Raw genomic sequence first — 14728 nt, forward strand, 5'->3', positions numbered from 1 at the left:
TAAAAATACCCTTTTATAGATCTTAGATTCAATATCATCATTATATAAATTTTTGAGTGTTTTGATTAGTTATAATATGTTATAATCTCAATGGATTATAAGTCAAAATTTTAACATTTCAGAAGATGCTCCCTCAAAAAAGGAAAAAAAATAGTAAATCATATCAAAAAAATTAAAAAACTATATTTATCTCTAGAGGAGAGAATCCTCTTCACGAATATGTAATTTTTTTTCAAGAAGGTATAGATTTGATAGGAAAGTTTTGACGGGAGGAAAAAACTATTCGATTCTGATAAGGTCAAACTTGAGTGCTTATAACAAAGGAAATATACATCAAAAATAATTATTTTCTTTTTTGTGCACTAGTTATACATGTCATCTATAAGATATTTTCAAATTAGAACAAAAAAAGATGATTTGCATATACTTGTTTGATGGGAACTACACCCTATATTTTTTACAATTAAAAAAGGGACTTCAAAATAAAATAAAATGAATAAATTGTTACTCAAAAAAATTATAAAAATTATAGGCATAAAATTCATCCAATTCTACATATTTCATCAATTTACATCATCTTCATAGCTTAAACACAAATACCATTTTTTTTGTCACTAATGTTGAACTGTCACATTCTGATATCACGTTTCTTTATAAAAGGTGACACAGTTTTGTGCTTTTACCCCTTCTTATTCCTGGAGGGTTTCTAGGTCACCAAAATGGTTACTTTTAATTTAAACCCCCCCCCCCCCCCCCCCCCCCCCCCCCCCCCTCTCTTAGAAGTACTCTTCCCATTTGAACATTCCAACAGATAGAGAAGAATATAGATTTGGTACATATGATGAAATTACCTAGTCATCTCATTAGGCATTTGTGGAGAAGGCATCGCACAAAAAGATAGAATCTATAATAAAGAAAGCACTATCAGAGGCCAGAATGACAAAGAGTGAGTCTGAGGCTATAAGGAAAACTATGAAGCAAGGAATATTGAATATTCAACCTTTGTTAATTTTTTTTGTAGAAACATCTTCAGAACACAACATTCTGTATGCATCAGTGTTAGATGTTCAACCAAGTGAATCAAAAAGAAAATCTGAAAGATTGGTGGAAGCAGTGACTACTAAAACAAAGAGGGTAAAACAACAAGCCACCAGACTAGGCAAAAGACAGAAAACATTGTTGACAATTGTTGAGTCTAGTGATTAAGAGGAAGAAGAACAAGAGATCAAGCAAGAAGAGAAAGTGACTCCATCAAAGTAATTAGGAGGCAAATCACGACAACCTTGGAAACCAAAGATAGAGAAGATCAACACAACTATTGCTAATGAAGGTAACTTTGTTCAGATGAACACAATTTATGATTTGTATAATAGTTTTGAGAAGGATCAGATTGATATCTCTAGTATGAGATATATTATAGAAAACAGTAAAAAATTGAAGGATCTTGAGACCTTAATTGACTAGAAAGTCTATGAAAGACTTATTCAAAAGAAGGCTCCTACAAGGGAAGAAGATCTAGAACTTCAGAAGTCTATGCTTAGAACTATTTGTAAGACTGATGACAAAGAATAAATTAAAAGATTATTGAATAACCTCACACTGTATTTAAGAAATAAAGTGAGATGATTTCTATTTATGATTGGTGAAAAAGATAAACTAAGAAGTGAGACTACAGTAGCTATTAGTCAAATGTTGACAGAGTCAAAGGAAACATCTCCTTTAGCACCTATAACCTTAGAAGTATCAGTGAGTAGTGACGTGTTATGCAAATTGATCAGACAAATGTTACCATTAACATTGATGATAGTAATCCATTTGAAGCTTTCAAACCTAATGAACCCAATACTGAGGATATTGAGGACAAACTGAGATAGATTGCAGAAGATAAGAGGTTACTTGAAGAAGAGAAAAGGAAAATAGAGGAGGCCAAGCAAAAATTTCTTGAGGATGAGAAGAAAAGAAAGGAAGAGGAGGAAAAGAATAGAATGACAGAAGAGGATAAGAAGAAGAGATTGGAAGAGAAGAGAGAAAAGGAAAGAGAAGAAAGATAAAAGAAAGAGTAAGATGAGAGAAGAACAAAAGAAGAAGCTAAGAAACAAATAGAGGATGATACTAAACCATCTAGTTCATCTAATCTACTCTCTCTTTCCAATTTAGCTACTAAAGATGATGATCAAACATATTTGATCTCATCTTTATCAAAACTTATACAAAAAAATAGAATAGTGAAAGGCTTACAAAAAACTTTAATGGAAGTTATTGATAGACTACATAGTACCTTGGCAGTACAACATACTAAATCAGATCCTAAATAGAGGGCACAAGTGCTGAAATCATTTGATTAAGAGTTTACTAACTTGTTGAATGTTGCAGAAGCAAATGCACAAATTTCCCATGATGCTAACTTGTTTAGCACCATCTGTAAAAACATTAAAAATGATTTGGTTAATCTTGATACTTGTATCGAGGAACTTCAAAAATGCCAATAGGATGGGAAAACTTTGTATATCAAGTGTACCTTATCACACAAGCTGACCAAGGAAATCAACAGTTAGATAGAAGGGAAGATGAGTGAGCTAGAGGCTCTATCCAACCAGATCCAACATCCATCTTGTAAAGTAGAATATTTTGAAGGACAAGTGGTCAATATCCATGGTGATATTAGGAAACTAGAACTTTGGAGAGAACAAATTTTAAAGAGGATATCGGATTTCAGAGAGTCTATTGTTCTGAAAATATATTTTGTTGACAAATAGTTGGAGGAATGTGTCAAGGCCAAGGACACATATTTTAACTTTTCATATTCATATCTTAATGCAGTTGAGATTGCATCATATGCTCTATGTGCAATTCTCACTTTAGCTGAATCCACCAAGAAGAGATGGACTAACGGTATGAATAGTCTTAAGGAAAACTTTGATGATTGCATGAAGATTATACTAGCATAAGGAAGGACAATATGTTCTTTTGACAGTTTTTGGACAATTTTTGAAATTTTTACCTTTTTCAGTGATGTCAAATGGGTACTAGTTGCAAAAAATTGTAAAGCATATTGTAAGGGGGAGCTTGTGTAAAGTTGAACAAATTGTAATAGATGTAATGTAATGTATTGTTTATTTTTGTTGTGTTAAGTTTTTTTTGTCACTTAGCAAATTTTCCCTATTTTGTTGCCATAAATGCCAAAGGGGGTGATTGTTAACAATTGTCTAATAGTGATATGTAATTATTTTCATTTATGGCAACACATGATGTATATGCTCACAGGAAACCTCAGAAATGAAGATACTTAGTATTTGGTAATCAAAAAATTGTCTAAGTATAGAATTTAGTATACAATAGTGTATTGTTTTGTTTATAACTTGTTGCTGATGTCATATTATTACTAGTGAAGTTAGATGGAGGTAGTATAAATGTTGGTGATGGCGTGTATAACCTCAAAAGTTAGTACAGGCTATACAAAAGAGAGCAAGATATGCCCTCTTTCATCTCGACGATGGATCACATAGTGTGATTCAAAACATTGATGGTAAAAAGCTTTACATAATCAAATCAATATAATGCAATGGATTGTGGAAATTTGATATATCCAATTATCAATGAACACCATGGCCTCCAAAGAAATATTAAAAAAAGATATGAAACCTCCACAATTTTACATAGTTTTTCTTTTGTTATCAGTTGAGTACTGGGATTTTTCAAAACAATAATTACCAAGCTTTTCTTTATGCAAGAAGTTAAGCTAAATAATAAAGAATGTGTATCCATTAACAAGAACATATCAACCATCTGAAAGACTAATATGCAATCACAACATAAAACTTTGTGGTGCCATGAAGTAGTTATTAACCCAATTACAATTCCTAATTACAAGTCTTCGTCTTCAACACCTCGGGTCTAGTGATATGACAAATGGAATAAAGGTTCAATCATTTCAGTTTAACAATAGGAAACTGGATGTATACATATACATTCAATCAAGTACATCAATATAGAATCCTTGAACAAAAGATAATTAAGGATTTGAATATTCTTCAACTTGCAAAGATAGGTGTTGGAGTTACAATAGGGAAGTAAACTCTGAGAGGGGGAAGGGTTGAATTAGCACTTAAAACTTTCAACCTTAAAAACATTCACCACACATCCATCTCACAATCTATGCATATAAACTGAAATACCAAGTTAAGCATATACATCCATAGCATGAAAGTAAAATATTCAATCACATATATGAAACAAGATATGAGAAGGTAGAACTGGGGTGGGGATGAAACCCACAAATCTTCACTACTGTAGTAATAAAGTGTATCTAATGAAGGTTATAATGTTTTGATCATGAAACATGATCTACCCTGTGAAAGGTCTACCTTGTTAAAGGCTTACAAGATTCTTAGATCTTACCCTATTAAAAGATTTCAACACCCTGTTAGAAGTGTGCTTGGTAAGAGGACCTTAACTTACAATGAAGTAAGCATCCTATTAAAGGATTTACAACAATCTGTTAGGACTACTCTATAAGAGATTTGACTGATTCACCTGTTAGAATGTTTTAGCAACGATTCTTCAGTTAGCACTCTATTTCTTGATGTTAGATCACCTCTATACCGATGTGTACTTGATCCATTTTTATCAGATGTAACTCTGTTGTCTTCTGATTCCTTTCCTCTATTTTACTTAAACTAATTCTGCAATGTAACTCAAAAAATAAAACCTTAATCACTATGAATGCTCTTTTTTACACATGTAAACTCTCCTCAATTCTCTTTAAGCAATGTTATAAAGTTTAGGGTTTGTCCTCCTTAAGAAGACATAGGTGACTAAGGGTTAGGTATGAATCAATGATTGTGATTCACCCATGTAGCCACTTAATCATTCTCTTTTTCTGGTTGGATATATGTAATGCATAGGGATTCACAATTAAGATTCATCCTTATCAACAAAAGATCATAAAACAATCCTTTAATCGGCCCAAAAATGGTTTACATCAGAAGTCGATGCAAAATGAAAAGAATCCAGAAATGGTAGTCCAACTTCTGGGAGGCCTAACTTTTGATTCGGGACTTGGATTGATGAACAATTTATATTTTTTTAGGAAGTTCCTTTATTTCTCTATAAAATTTCAATGTCTTTGATAGCACTATGGGGAAAAATTAAACATGTCTACTATCTTACTCTAATTATAGATCTCTAATATAATTATATCAATAAGCTATCTCTCTTCAACAAATGAGAATCCCTTGGCCTTTTATAGACATTTAATTATAATGAAGGGTCGTAATCAATTGAAGAACAATGGGTAAGATTGGTGCATGTAAACCCTAATTAGAGTTGTCATAATATATGTACTAATTACATGAAAGACACACCCAATGGATTAGTAAGAAAATTATAATAGTTTATAAATCTAATTAGAAAATTATACACTTGGCATGTTATGGTTGAGTGTGGTAAAAACAAGAATTTACGAATTTGTTAAAGTCAAACGGGTTCCACCTCAACATTATTATCAATTATTTTGTCATGTAAATTCATCTCTTGAAGATTAACATTATGCAGCGTTTGACTGTGATAACATATATTACCAAATTTTCATCACCATTTAAAGTTTTCTCCATATTTATTCTTTTCCATTTTTTAATCACTTTAATATAGTGGTATACTTGTTATTACAAAGTTCCTATGTCATTCATTCAATGAATACAAACTCTCTCTTATATATTTATCTTGATGGCAAAAAATGATAATATAGTTTTATTTTTTTCAACTTTTATTTTTAACATAGACTTAAACTTCTACCATGAATACAAATAATTATGCATTATTTTTTTTCCAAACTAGATTTAACTCTATCTACAATTCCACCCACCTAATGAGAGCTTCTCAAGAAGTACGCAAATGGTTCTCACATCAATATCTTCTTTCCAAATCCATCAATGAATACAAACTAAATATTGAACATCAATCGAGGTTAAGTACAATTAATAGTCTATAATAAACAATATGTTTAGAATTAAGAGTCCAGTGGCCTAGTAGAATCTCTGTAGATTAAAAGTTGTGACAGTTTGAATACTTGAAATGGCATAATTTTAAGTGCTATGAAGAATTTTCGAGCATGGTAGAATCAACTAATCTTGAATAATTTTCCACATTTGGTCATAAGTTCAACACTTCGTCGCAAAACTTAAAGATGATCTTTAACATTAAAACATTGAGAATATGAAAAATTCACGAGGTTAGATATCAATTCTATAAAATTTTGAAGAGAGTAGGCACTTCCCAAATAAAACAAAAATTCCCCATCACATGATCTGGAGCCATCCCATTCACGCTAAGTTTGTTCCTTTCTACATTGTTTGTTTGCTACGTCGTATAAAGCACAGACTTCGGTGTCCCAAGCGTCATTCTTAATTCATCCTTCCAAAAATTTCTCTCGTTTAGCCGCTACACAACCACCCATCTGCATTTAGGTCTTTCTTTCAACCAGTCACCCAATTAATCTAACTACCTCACAGAGGTAACTCCGGCGCATAACTATCATGAATATTTTTAGTTCCTGCCGAAGGCAGGAAACTATAGCATTCATTGCAATGCTATGTTGCAATTAAATTGTCCAATCAAAAATATTTATTTTTCACAAACTTTTTCTTTTATATAGTTTTGGTGTATTTTCATATTGTATTAATTTTATTATTCAACATTTATGTCTAATGTTATTGGTTGCAGCGTGCTACAGTCAGGAGGAAGGTTTGATATTTTTGTTAAAAACTAGTTTTTTTCTCCAAAACTTTATAGCTGATAAGACAATTCATCTAATAAAATAAATAAGTAGGACAATGTATTTGACAAGGTAGAAATATCTTTTGTATATTCTGACACATAATTAAATGTGAATATTTTAGAGACACTTGGCTTTTCCACCAGAAGTGGAAGTGTCTCGATACATCAAATCCAAAAACTCTAGCAACTTCCATTGCATGTATAGAACAGATGGATGAAGACAATTAATATTGATTGTTCTGCTGTGCATCCGGTAGCCAATCAACACATCCTCCGTTACAGACCCATAAATCCATCCAACTCGCTCACCCATTCAGTCTTGCTCAGCAGGCACAAAATCATAACCGCAGGCAGAAATGACGAGAGAACCAGAAAGAAGCGTCGATTCATGATATATCACGTCCATTCTTTCCATGAACTCCGGCTCCCCTGTAATGTATCTGATTGTACGGCTTCAGAGCTCAGAAATGCCTACAAGAAGCTTGCTATGGTTTGGAATTTCTGACTCTTTTGTGTTGTTTTTTATATTTTGGACGTGTTACTGGGAGTTTTTTTTGGTTTTGGGGGGGATAATTTTGGTTTGGGATTGGAGATTAGGGCACGGGAAATTGAGGTGGTTTTGGAATTGGATTTGTGCAGAGATGGCACCCGGATAGATGGTCGGCATCGGAAAATGCAAAGCTTGCCGAAGAGTCGAAGACGAAGTTTCAGGTGATCCAAGAAGCTTACTCAGGTCAATTTTTTGTGGATGCTTATGTTACAGATGAATTTGTGTTATTGGGGAAGTCTTTGCCTAATGTGTTATGATTTGTTTCTGGCAGTTTTATCTGACGACAACAAGTGATTTCTCTACGATGCAGGGGTTTATGAGGACGACGATGACGACGTGAGTATGCATTTCATGTTTTGTTGGAGCTTTTTTCAAATTGAATGGGAAGAAATTAGAAGAGCTTTAGGGGAGGATTTCTAAAAGTGAATGTAATTGGGGAAGAATGGATTTGCAGGGAATAAGGGATTTTCTGGGGGAGATGATGGTTATGATGAATGAAAGCAAGGTGTGATCTCCAGCTCTTAATACACATGGCGAATTTGTCTCCTCAGATTTTTTGATGGCAAAACATTGATTGTTATGGTGCAGAGCTTCAATTATCCGCAGAATACGTGGATTTCGGGGATGAAAATCAGTGACATGGCCTTTCCCTCTGGTAATAATATCCATCTGCCTGCTTCTTTCCCTCCATTCGCTTGTCATGCCCTTCCCTATCTATAGCGATAGAAATATCTATATGCCAATTCGTTAGGTGTTCGGCTTGTGAGTGAAAGGAGAGAAGGGCATCCCTACACGGGCATGCAGAAGTTCGATAGCCTGCCCCTAAAATTCTATGGGCTGGGGCGGTCTTCACCGGGAGCAAAGGTGGGAAGGAGAAGCTTACGTCTTGGAAGAGCCCTTGGGATCTGACACTGGGGCTCTACAATCTTCTGCTCCATGCGCCCACTGAACAATTTGTTCTTCAGAGGAGAAATTACGTTATGTATTGAGAATCCGGGACATGGAATGGCCAAATCTTTAGCAAACTTACAGAATTAAATTTATTTTAACTTTAAAAAAGGTTTTAATTAATATGAAAATTATAAATGATAAAATCAAATTAAGTACTGTCAAAAAAATTATTATAAAAACTATCAAAATAATCTTAATCTTAATGTCACTTATATAATTGTATAAATTGAAACAAAATTTAAAAATAACATATATTATTTCAAATTTTTAGAAATTATTTGATCGTCTTTTTTCTTTCCATAAATTTCACTTTTACCTCTTTTTTCTTTTCACACTTATACTCCTCAATGTTATGGAGATATCCCAGTAAAAATATTTTAGATAAGTGCTTTAGATCTTTTATTATATTATAGAACAAAATGTGTTCAAATTTGTTTTTGTTGAATAACAAAGCAATTAATACAATTTACTACTTGTTTCATCACCAACCCAACCTTGGCTTTTCACATTCTACCTCTTTCTCTATAAAAAGCACATGGCCTCTTTGTATGCTTCTACTTAATCCTTAACCAATGCAAATGGAGAATTGAACATATTTCCTTTTGACCTATACTTGTTTTCACTTTGATTTTATAAGCTTTCGGCAGGAACTTGACGCTATGCGTCCTTGTTTCTAGTAGTTATTATAAATATTTTCTTCCTGTTATATTTCTATTGTTATTTTTAGATTTACTTGATATTAAAATATTAAAAGAATATAATAACTAACATTAAAAGAATATAATAACTAACTGTTTGTTTTTTCTTAGTCACAATGAACTAATTTTCCAAGTTCCTCACTTGTATTTTACAATTTTGTTACAATTATATTATTCTATAAATCTGTGAGGCATAAATTTGGAAACAAGAGATCATTCAAAATTTTATCCATCCTCATCCACAGTAATTTGATTGGTTACGTGACAATGAATCCTTGCAATGATTCTTTCTTCTTGTTGTTATTTTTATTCAGTTTCACTTGTGATTGTTGGAAACGGCTAAAATATCACACACTAAGCTTAATTCCTAGAGCAAAAGTGTTAAATAGTCAAAGTTGACTTTATCCAACACATAACTAAATTTAAAATACATTTTGACAGGCTCGTTGATTTTTCCATCTCATTGGTTTATCTATCTTCTCTCTATGAAACCTTAGATTCACATTGGCAATTCCCTTATAAATAGCCTATCATCAATCTCCTCATAAATAGCCTATCATTTAATGATTTAGTGTAGACTCAACTTAATCAAGCTATTAGTTATTCTTGATTGTGTAAATTAGCTATTAGCTATCAGTATAGGAAAACCTAGAGTAGAGTCTGTGTAGATTAAAAGTTGTGATAGGTTGAATTTTTTTAACTTAATTGTAAACTTAGCATTGATAAAGTTTAGTTATTCTTGATTGTTCAAATTGAAAACTATTAAATCAATTTATGAAACCAAGATTTTAAATTAATTAAACTAAGTTATTAAGAGTTAAAATATGTAAATAAAGGTAGACAACTACTTAAATTTAAATAATAAGTTGTTTTATTTTTAAAAAAAATTAAATTAATCTGATTTTTTGTAATCATTTTATTAAGATTGAATATTGATCAAAAAGTATACTATCAAAAAGTTCTTTTATTCTGATGATAGATCACAAAATATTGATAAAAAAGTATACTATCAAAATCAAAAACAAATTCCACCAGTTCATAATTTGAAAAAAATAATACATTTAACTAAATGTTTTAAAGCTTCATTCATAAAAAAAATAAAGAACAAAGTGGAAATTTTGGCTATTAATATAAAACCCATCATCAAGAGAAAGAGGCTAAAAATGTGAAAACCTATATCATTTCGCACGGGGATTCAGAAACTTTATTTTCTTTTCTAGTTAATCATTTATCTTTTATGGTTAATAGTTAAGGTTGAAACAGAAATTCCATAATTACAGTGTTTGGTTTCTCAATTAAATTGTGTTTAAATTCCTATTGAAATAGGAATTCCAAAAATCTAGACTATTGTATTTTTCATCTGTGCTACATAATCTGCAGCCATCCTAACAATGGTCATCGCTGAAAGACCAAAATGTTGCATCCATAGAAAAAAAGAGTTTTGGGTCATCTTCCATTTACAACATCACAGTCTACTACTATAAATATTTTATATTTTGTAATGACTAAAATTGGATTGATTTTGTAAGAAAAGCAATACCATTTCTAGGACATGGATTGATTTTGTAAGAAAAGTAAGAAAAGCAAGACCATAGAATTTGGACTTGATTTTGCTACGGATTCCGTTGATGTGGTGAATATTACTGCTTAGAAATATTAAAGGCTTTTCCAGTTTTCGTGGTTGCCGATTGTTTCGCCCTTTTCAAAGAATAATGAATGTGGAAAGCAGTTCTTAGTTCCAAATAGCTTGGAATTAATCCACACCATTTGTACAAACATACCTTTTTCATTTTATTCCATGGAAAAAGTGAGCTACAGCGAGAAATCTTACATCTAATTTTTTCAATTAATCGAAAATATAAGAAAAGTAGATAAGTACAGAGTGGGCGTTCAGAATTTAAAATCTGTTGCAATAGGGAGTGAAAGAGTTCTAAAGAGTTTCGGGGTGAGGACGAGAAGAAGAAGAAGAGAGGAGAATAAAAGAGAGAAAAGAAGGAGAAGAGGAAGGAGAAAGAAAAGCCAGAGGATGGAAGGATAAAAGAATGGAATGACGTGGAGGGAGGTAGGCACATTTCTCATCGGTAACATGTGTCCTACGCAGGTAGGCTGCTGCTGTGGCTTGGATGTGCGAGTAAAATTACCGGCTGGAGCAGTTTGCGCGCTGTTGTGTTTAGGGACATGAGTACCGGGCGAAACGGTGACTTCCAACTTCATTCCTACATTGCAGTGAGTGGGAACTGCACAAATGAAATACCTTGTCCCCGTGTTGGTAAGTGAAATCCTGTTATTACCCCCTTGAAACTCCTCTATTGGATTGCTTGTGTCACACGATTCATATGCCCGCTTCTCAACCTCCAAGACGTTATGCCATTCACCTCGGTACTCGAACACTATTTCAGTTGATTCAATAAACCTCTTGTTATTACTATTACTATTACTATTAACAAGGAAAAGTAGAAGGGTTAAAAGATAAATTTACCCAAGGTGTCGCCTACATGGAATGTTTTGGTGGAAACCCAGTCAATATAATCTACACCGAAGTCCCACCTCTGTTCGTCTCCAATAGCGTACTGGGTGCCCGTGGCCTTTGTAGATGCACACAAATACATACACAAAACTAATAACTTCACCAGAGCTGCCATTCCTTCTAGTCCTCAATATGCTCGTTTTCTCCTATTCAAACTGCAAAACAAGAGTGGAGAGGTAGGCATTTATGGTCCACACCCTCCCTATTTATAGTCCCCAGCCTTCCCTTCCCACCCCCTTTTTTTTCCTTCCACTAGTTGTTAAATGTTATTTTTAGATTTTCAAAATAGAAATACACCAAGTTCCTATTAAAATTTTAAAAAATAATAGTGACAACCCTTTGTTTCTTCTAATTAAGGTGGACTAATTAATTAAGACTACAACTTAAATTTATCTTTTCTCTTGGTTTCGACACCACTAGTTAGATTATTAATTTTTTAAATTTTTTTTATATAATATAATATATAAATGCTATAAATTTAGCATTTCTCTTCTTTTCCACCACACTTTGATTATACTATATTTTAGTTAGAGTGATTATACTATATTTTAGTTAGAGTGATTGTATTTTTAGATTTACAAATAGAAATACACCACCTTTATATTAAAGTATTTAAAAAATTAATGACAATTCCTTATTTTTTTAACAATGATGGACTAATTCATTAAGACTCAAGCTTTAAATATAGGTTCTCATGCTAGTTTCTCGTACGCCGTTGGAGGGCAAAAGAGTAAAAAGGGAGAATAAGTTTTATTGAGCGACTGAGATAAAACAAAGTCTAAGCTGCAGATGATTACGTTTGAATAGTTTGTCCATTTGAATAGTTTCCACATTTTTCTGTTTTCATGCATGATAATTTGAAATGTGTTTAGGAAAAATTTGGTAGATTTATTTCCAGCACTGGTACTATGTGGCAATTTTTTCTATATTCATGCATGATTATTTGATATGTCTGAATTTCATAGATTCATTTCCATCACCGGCAATATATTTGCAAATTTAAAGTTATTAATGTAGATGAACTATATTCAATGTACAATTTTAAAATTAATTTCTATAGTCTAAAATATTGTTGAGTAGCATTAAAATTCTATTAGAGAAAAGAGAGGTCATGAGTAATAAATTTTAGTCATAAAAAGATTCTAATATCTTATTTTGTGAAATAATAGAATTTGAAAAATCAATATTTCAACTAAATATTTTAATACTAACATTTCATGTGAAAAATATTTCAACTAAATAGTCATAAACAACATTTTAATTGTTAATAACAACATTTATCAAGATAGAAATAAATACTTCAACTAAAAATCAATATACTAAAAAAGAATACATGACAATTATTTTATTATTTTAAAAATTTTATATTGCAAATAGAACGTAACAAAAAGATCCAAGGATATATAGAATATAATTTTATTCACAAGTTTTTCACATTTAGAATTTAGAATGAAGAGTGTCCTCAAGCCAATGGCATAACCAAACCATCAAGAAGTACCAAAAGAAATCAATAACCTCCTTCAGAAATACAAAGGAATCCTTGCAGGAGACACACTAGATCACTAGCACAATATCCTATCTTGGCACTACCTACCTTCAACAAGCTATTCATAGTAGATAGTGATGCTAGCAACCTTGCAAAAGGAGCAGTTCTTAGTTAGGAGGGGAGACCAGTTGCTTTCTTCTCAAAAAAACATAATGATGACAAGAAAAAGTACATTACCGATGACCTAGAACTATATGCTATGGTTCAGGGCCTAAAGAAATGGAGGAACTATTTTTTTCCTAAGGAGTTCATTGTTTATACAAACAACCATGCATTAAGCTTTCTCAATAGCCAAGACAAGTTGAGTTGCAAACATATGAAATGGGTAGAGAAACTTCAAGATTTCACATTTTCCATCAAACACAAGAAAGGTACTGCATTAAATGTAGCAGATGCCCTAAGCAGGAGAATCACCTTGGTGGAAGAAGTTCAAATGCAAAGTATGGGGACAAATGCCCTTAAAAACATGTATAAGGATGATCTAGAGTTTGGAGAAATCCACAAGGTCTGTTCTACATTATTAGATGCCTATGACACCACATATTCAGAGTACTTGTTGTAGAATGGCCTTCTATTCAGAGGAGGACAAATTTGTATTCCTAAGTGCTCCATGAGGGAAAACCTAGTAAGAGAGAAGCACTATGGTACTTTAGGAGGACACTTTGGGATTGATAAAACTTTGGAATTGGTAGGAAGAAACTATTTTTTGCCCAAACTACCTACTGATATTAGAAAATTTATTGAATGCTGCACAATATACAAAAGAGGAAAAGGAGTAAGGATAAATTAGGGACTTTATCAACCCCTACCTATTCTAACAAAGCCATGGGGTAGTGTAAGTATGGAATTTGTCTTAGGACTTCGAAGGGCAAGAAAGGGATTTCATAGCATTTTTGTCATTGTTGATAGATTTAGGAAAATGGCTCACTTTGTTCCTTGTAAGAGCTCTAATGATGCTTCTCATATTGCTAACTTGTTTTTTAAGGAAGTAGTCAAGATACATGAAGTGCTAACATCCATAATATTAGACAAAGATGTTAAATTCTAGGGTCATTTTCGGAGAACCTTATGGAAAAAGATAGACAAAAACTTGTCCTTCAATTCTGCCTACCATCCAGAAATGGATGGGCAAACTAAAGTAGTGAACAAATCACTAGGCAACCTTTTATGGTACCTTACCAAATATGTAGAAAATGCCTATGAAATTTCTTTGCCTCCTAAAATAGAAATTTCCCCTATATTTAATATTTCTAATCTCACCATTTTCAAAGGTGGTGCAAGTACTAATGATGACATGCAGGATTTTGATGAGATTCAGGCAGAATGGATCAAATATCTACCACCTAGTCAACCACTTCAGATGGAAAATATTTTGGTTTCAAGGGTGGCCAAGAAGACAAGGAAGAAGACCTATACTGACTATTTGTTCATATGGAAGGGTCTACTAGACATAGATACTAAATGGATGAATTAAGAATACATTTCCAAGCATGGCACATTTGTTGAGCAACTATCCTCAAGTGGGACTTGAGTTTTTCAAGCAAGGGAGTATGGTGTGGGAGCACCTAACCCTCCATTCACCATGGAATCTTAATTTTTAACTCTTTATGAGCTCTACTAAAAGGAATTTAAGCCTAAGAGACATTTCTTATAAGGGAGTCATAAGTATTCAATAATTTGAG

General features: G+C 32.6%; 1 pseudogene; it reads right to left on the reverse strand.

Moving 5' to 3' along the window:
- Positions 1 to 8154: 8154 nt before the first annotated feature.
- Positions 8155 to 11615, reverse strand: LOC149546586 (mavicyanin pseudogene; annotated as a pseudogene).
- Positions 11616 to 14728: the final 3113 nt, after the last annotated feature.

This window comes from Cupressus sempervirens, chromosome 7, assembly GCF_028749045.1.
Source record: "Cupressus sempervirens isolate cs-2001-9-10 chromosome 7, ASM2874904v1, whole genome shotgun sequence".
Classification (NCBI taxonomy): Eukaryota; Viridiplantae; Streptophyta; class Pinopsida; order Cupressales; family Cupressaceae; genus Cupressus; species Cupressus sempervirens.